Raw genomic sequence first — 6,922 nt, 5'->3', positions numbered from 1 at the left:
AGCACTTTTGGGAGTTGATGGGGGCAGATTTTCAGCGGGCTTTGATTCCAATGGTTGATTCTCCTCTTACTCTTAATGATTTTCGCCCTATTTCGCTGATTGGTTGTATGTATAAGGTGGTGCCAAAGTTGTTGGCAATTAGACTTCATAAAGTGCTTCTGAAAGTGATTAGTGATAGTCAGTTTGCTTTTTTAGGGGGGGGGGGGAGGAATATGCTGGATAGTGTGGTAATTGCAGTGTTCTGAAAACTGAACCGACCGGTCAAACCGGGAACCATGCTACTGACCGGTTCGGTTGACACATGGAACCGGATGTTAGTTGAACCGGTTATTGGACCGGTAAACCGGTTAAGAACTGGGAAAACAGGTCAAACTCGGCCAGTCAACGGTTTAATTAATTTAGAGAAAAAATCAATTAAAAATGTGCTAGTAAGGAATTGAACCCATGACCTTGGAGCATTTAACTGGACCCCTTGCCACTGCACCAATTGAATGCTTGAAATAAAAGCTACATCCTATTAAATTTATTATATACAATTAATTAGCAATCACCTTTTCACATGTCACATATGAAAATGTAAGGACCATTTATTTATAAGTTAAAAATATAATTTATTCATGATTTTAATTATGATCCAATGATAGTATAATTTGTTTTACACAATATCTAATCACATCTCTTTATTTTCTTTTTTAAATTCAAATTTAACTATTACATGATAAAATGATGAATTTTTATTGGATAATCTTGTAAACTTTGTTACATTGTCAGTGTATAGTAACTAAACTCTTTGTTTATAAAAATATATATTATTTTTCGTATATTAGCTTAGATTTACTTAAATACAATGGTCAATTAATTTTTTTTACACTAGGAATGTTAATATAAATCTTTATTTATCATAATAATAATGCAAGTGATTAATGTTTTTTAAGAAGTAAATATATTTATGTAATTTAAAAGTCTATTTAAGCACAAGCGGTTCAACCCCGGTTCGACCTCAGTTCGACCTTTAAACCTTGAACCAGTGCCTCGACCGGTTCAGTGACCGGTCCGATTTTCACAACATTAGGTAATTGTGAATGAGGCGGTAGGGGTGGCAAAGAGGTCCAACATGATTCTGTTCGCTGGGACTTCCTGTAGTATATGTTGGGTCGTATGAATTTTTGTAGGAAATGGATTAATTGGATCAGAAGCTGTCTTGAATCTGCTTCTGTTTTTGTTCTGGTAAATGGTAGTCCTGGGGTGGAGTTTAAAATGGAAAAAGGTTTACGGCAGGGGGATCCAGTGTCACCATTCTTATTTTTGGTGGTTGCAGAGGGGTTAAATGGTTTGTTTCAACAAGCTGTGGACAGGGGCAGATTTGTCGGGTTCACTTTTGGCAGGGGTGGAGATGTGACAGTCTCTATGTTGCAATTTGCTGATGACACTGTTTTTATTGGAGAGGCTAGTGTTCAAAATATTACATTAATCAAATGTGTCTTGAGGTGCTTTGAATTAGCTTCTGGTCTAAAGGTTAATTTTCATAAAAGCAAGTTAGCAGTAGAAAGGGGTGCTTTATCTATTTTTGCATCAATTTTGAACTGTAAATTAATGCAAAATCCATTTGTTTATTTGGGAATTCCAGTGGGAGGGAGGACGAATAGCATACAGTTGTGGGAGCCAGTTGTTCAAAAGTTCAGGAAGAAATTGTCAAGGTGGAAACGAAAATCAGTGTCCTTTGGGGGGGAGGATTTGTCTCATTCAAAGTGTCTTGTCTGTGTTGCCTTTGTTCTTTTTATCTTTCTTCAAAATGCCAGTCGGGATATTGCAGGAGTGCACTAGGCTCATGCGTTGGTTTATTTGGGGTGGCTCAGATGAGGAAAGAAAAATTGCTTGGGTAAGATGGTCTGATGTTTGTAAGCCCAAAGATCTTGGTGGCCTTGGGATAAAAGACCTGTTAACATTTAATAAGGCACTTATTGGCAAATGGAGGTGGCGGTTTTTGACTGAACATGATAGTGTTTGGTACAAGGTGGTTAAGTCTCAGATTAAAGATGGCAGATGCTCTTCTCCTTGGTGGAGGGATGTCCTGTCTTTGTGTTCGGTTAATAATTGGTTTGATTTGGGCATCAATAAATCTCTGGGAGAGGGTGATGAAACTAGATTATGGCTGGATGATTGGGTAGGGTCAGGACATTTGGAGGGAAGATTTCACAGACTATATAATTTATCTCAAAACAAATATTCAAAACAAATATGCAGTATATTAAGGAGGTGGGGGAGTGGAGGGACAGTGTTTGGGAGTGGAAATTTAATTGGAGGAGGGGGTTGCGGGGGAGGGAGGTTCTGTGGTTTGATAACCTGTTGAACATGATCAATAATGGTAGCTTGCGGGATGGGAGACCGGATAGGTGGTTGTGGGAACCAGGGGAGGAGGGAGTTTATTCAGTTAACTCAGCTTAATCTATTTTTGCAGGATCATGACTCAGTGGAATCTGACATTGATTTTCAGTCAATCTGGTCTGGCTTTGCTCCTTCAAAGGTGAAAGCCTTTGTCTGGCGCATGTTACTCAATCGGATTCCAACCCGGGCGAAGTTAAGGAGGCGCAGTGCGATTCCTACGAATGTAATCTGTCCTCTTTGTAATAGTGAGGAGTGTTGTGATCATCTTTTTTGTACCTGCTCGCGTTCGTTGGCGGTTTGGCATGCTGTCCAAAGGTGGTTCGGGTTTGAGTCGACATTACCTTCATCACCGACATCTTTCTTTAACCAGTTTATATTCTTCTGCAGAAATAAGAAATAGAGGACTGCGGAGGTGACGGTATGGATGGCTTCTTGCTGGTCCTTGTGGTTTATACGTAATACTGTTATCTTCAAGGAGGGGGTGTAGGATGGAGGTCTCGTGCTAGAATTAATTCAGCTCAGGTCGTGGCACTGGTTAAAGGAGAAAGTGAGGGATTTTCGTTATTCAATATTTGAATGGAAATCAAGTCCTTTACTGTGTATCTCGTCGCTGTGAATTCGTTGATGGCTTTGGAATTTGGTTCAAACGTATACTTGGATTGCTTACTTGGTGTTTTCGTTCTCAGTACCTATGCGGGTTTGACATTTGAGGCTGGTATGCTTACGGTGGTGGTTGATTTGGTTTTGGCTGGCTATTGTCTTTGTTGTTATTAGCTGAGTTGGCTGTGTTGGGTTTGGTTGTTGTAAGCGTTAGTTTGTAGAACGGAGTAGGGTGGGGCTAGTAAATTTGAAGTTGGGTTCTTTTATTGTTTTTATTGTGTTCTTTTCTTTTCTTTTCTTCATCTCTTGTATTTGGGTTTAGCACCCCTTGTGCTATTTTCGAATACAATTCTTTGGCTTATCCAAAAAAAAATTTAAGTTGTGTAAGAAACCCTAGTTGCTACACGGATTGTTGATTGTATTAGGGTTTACTTTGTGAGTCAATCTTGTGCTTTTTGTAATAAACTCAATTGTCGTTTGATACACAAGCATTGAGTTGTTGGTATTTAGTTGAGTTTCAAATCTCTACATCTTTATTGTAATTTGTGATTCAATCACTATGGTGAGTGATTGAGAGAGGTTCTCATACTTATGGGGAGTACTAAGTAGAAATACACTGAGTAGCGTTTAGGTTGCAAGGCTTATGGACAATGAGTGTTGTTGTAAGACCGATTATTCCTAAACTACTAATAGTGAGTTTTCTTTCTTGGGTGAAAACCCTCCAGACGTAGGTAATGTTGCACCGAACTGAGTTACGAATTCCTTGTGTTATTTTGTTTTATTCTTTTTGTATAGGCTTAATCCTCAAATTAGTCCCGATCTTTGTCTCGCCGTCTGATCTAAGTCCCTCCCCAATGACGGATGCACATGTAACACCATGGGGGCATTTGCCCCAACAGTTTTTTTTTCTTTCCAAAACACTATAACACTAGTATTATATTTAATAGTAAGTATATAAAATTGCCCCCATGTAATATTATTTAGTAGTAAATATATGTAACTGCCCCATGCTTTAGAGTTTAGAGTTTTTAGACTTCTATGTCACTTGGTTCTCATTTCCCGTAAGCTATTTCAATCTTTAACTAGAGTGTGAGCTTGTGAAATAGGCGTGTTAAAAACAAAGAGAAAATTGTACTTACCATGAGTTCAACATTATTGAATTGAAATTTCTGGAACATTAAACCAACCTCCTATAAGTTTATGAATATTGCAATGATCTCTCTTTAAATTTATTATTATAGCACTAGACATCCTTCAACTATTTTAAAGGGTACATAAAGAATGGGAGGTTAATGTATTTTACAAAATATAGAAAAAGTTAGTGTAATAATGATTTCACACACTTCTATATATGACTTGCACATAATCAAACCTCAATATCTTCTATCTTAAAATGACGTCTCATTTATGGTGTACATGTTAACTTTTAATAGTAATATTTTATCTTTTCAATGCTATAAATTTATTTGTATATGTTGCCCCCACGACTAAAAATTTCTGGATCCGTCCCTGTCCCTCCCTGAAAAAATTTGTGGAATACATCCCTATTTTTGCAAAACGTCTGGAGCAGGTCCTCGACGGAGCCCGGAGCTCTGACGGGTGATGATTTGGCACGCTGACTGGTTTAATGATGCTGACGTGGCATTAAAAAATAATTTTTTTAATTAACATAAATTAACTAGTTCTAATCTAACCCTAAATTAATTAACCTAATCTAATTAACTCCCCAAATCAAAATCAACCCCAAAATCCCCAAATCAGAACCAACCATTTAACAACACGTGTAATTCTATTCGTTGTTGTTTGCATGTTCTACACCATGTCCTGAACATTGTGTAACACATCCGTCCAAGGTGAACCGGAATTTCATAAATAAAAAATTTCAAGGCAATTGATATCTAATGAATGATAAGGAAACCTAGAGAACAAATGATCATTTTTCTCATATGCGTAAATACCATTTCATGTCCACTAACTCTCAGTATCTCAGTAATGCAAGCCTCTGCTGCCTTGCGAACATCGGAGGATTTATCCTAAGGAGCCATCATACATTATCCAATAACATTATATGTTAGACCTAATTGAATTTCATAATGACACATACCAAGGGGAACGAGTAACCAAAACTTACTGTCATCGCAGAAGCTGGCTTCAGAAGTTGCGCAGCTTCAGCAAAACTACTCAGCCCAGAAAGATGCCTAGATAACTAATCAAAAAGATCTTTACGCCCTTCCGCACCAAGTTTAGAATTCGTCAAAGCAATTGTAACATAAAGAACCTACAGTAACATCATGCTCAGGAAAAAGATACCAAGACAAAAGAATGACAAAATACAAGATTAGGAGATACCATTTTATCAAGATGAACAACAGCTAGCCAAGAGTCTAAAGTATTCAGCACACATTCTCTCATGTGCTTCTTATTGTCACCAAGACATTTCAACATGTCAGACAGAGTACCCTACAACAGAAATATTTCAAGATACTTCAACTTTGAAAAGGGAAATACAACAATCCCAACTGGAAAGATATAAATGTGAAACCTCTCACCTTGCTCGATTTCTCCACAGCAGGTCCCATTGCAGATGCAACATTACCAATGGTTGTCAACGTAGCCATGACTAGTTTTTGTTGCTGTCAATGAGCCGTCCCCTAAGAGCCCCAAATAACTCACCTGATAATGGAAGAGTTAGCAACAATTACAAAGATTGACAAGAGTTTTATGTTAAACAGGATAAAAATTGAAGAATTACAAAATAAAGCATAAATCGTATCCATAGGAAGAGGAAGTTAATGAGAGGGAGTACAGAGAAAGCAAAGTTCAAAACTTCAAAAGGAACATAGTGAATTCGAATGGACTACCAGTTCCAGTAGCTTGAATGCGCTTATTAGCCTCTTCCAGTATTTTGTTTACAGCATCCACGGACTCCATACGTACCTACAATAGGCAAAAGTGCAAAGCACAAAAAGTGATTCAATAGCACAACAATATACTTCCTCAATTACTCAAAGTTCGAAACAAGCTAAAAAAACGAATGATTTATTAGATTTTATCAACCAAACCTTCCAATCAGGACTTTCCAGGGTCTTCAAGAGAATTGGAGTGATCTTTCCACTAATGTCTTCACGAGGCAAGCCATCCAGCCCACCAGCCGCCACAGATGAAGATGACTCTGCTGCCTTGATAGTTCTCTTGGGGATTGCAGATGCTCCCTGAAGCAAAACAAAATGAGGGCATTAGGAAATCATTGTAAGACAAAGAACTTGAACCTCTGAACATAACATACCTCAAATGGATTCTTCTCATACTCTGTATCAAGGGCACTGAGTAGTGCAGGCTTAACATCAGCAAGAAACCCTTAATGTCTACAAGGGGGAAGAACCTTAGAACCTTAAACAATCAAATAGTAAGATATGGACATTTGAAAGTTGTAGCAAAGTCACCTGGACCAACAAGTCTGTGCAGAACACCCAAGAACTTAATTGAAGCATTTCTAGTAGCAGCTAGCAGCTGCACTTGACTGCAGCCCAGTTTCTTTAAGAAAATCGATTAAATCCTACAAAATGAGACTTGTATTAAAGCAAAGAAGTTCAACCCAAAAGTGAAAAGCATTAAAAATATGTAAATACAGATAATGCACCTTAAGCTTTAAATGTGATACACTGAAATCCTTAACGGCAGAGACCATCCACAAAATTCCCTCACTGAGAACCTTTGGATTCTTATGCTCCTTCATCACTTCATGATCTTGTAGAGCTACAACAATAAGAATATTTTTAAACAAAAAGTAGTTATTAAAAGATTACTAATTAGTACATATAAAGATAAGAAAAAGAAAGATAATAGTCTGTCAAAAAGATTTAGTGGTGCTATCTATTTTTCGCCCCTATGAAGTATGAACTTACCCACACTCTTTTAACACATGAAGAGGAAAGAA

General features: G+C 37.6%; 1 long non-coding RNA gene across 2 annotated transcripts; it reads right to left on the bottom strand.

Annotated features, from left to right (window-relative positions):
• Positions 1 to 4,755: 4,755 nt before the first annotated feature.
• On the bottom strand, positions 4,756 to 6,703 carry LOC130723332 (uncharacterized). Of its 2 annotated transcripts, XR_009014259.1 has the most exons (9): positions 6,626 to 6,703; positions 6,429 to 6,541; positions 6,272 to 6,350; positions 6,048 to 6,197; positions 5,847 to 5,922; positions 5,535 to 5,658; positions 5,335 to 5,445; positions 5,117 to 5,263; positions 4,756 to 5,018 (listed from the first exon to the last, which is right to left on the bottom strand). It is a non-coding gene; the product is annotated as an uncharacterized LOC130723332 (long non-coding RNA). The 2 variants fall into 2 exon arrangements; XR_009014258.1 differs by having other exon boundaries at positions 4,756 to 5,263; positions 6,626 to 6,702.
• Positions 6,704 to 6,922: the final 219 nt, after the last annotated feature.

Source organism: Lotus japonicus, chromosome 6 (genome assembly GCF_012489685.1).
Source record: "Lotus japonicus ecotype B-129 chromosome 6, LjGifu_v1.2".
In the NCBI taxonomy this organism is placed as follows: domain Eukaryota; kingdom Viridiplantae; phylum Streptophyta; class Magnoliopsida; order Fabales; family Fabaceae; genus Lotus; species Lotus japonicus.
Note: the sequence above shows the minus strand (reverse complement) of the source record. Positions and strands in the feature narration are given on the sequence as shown.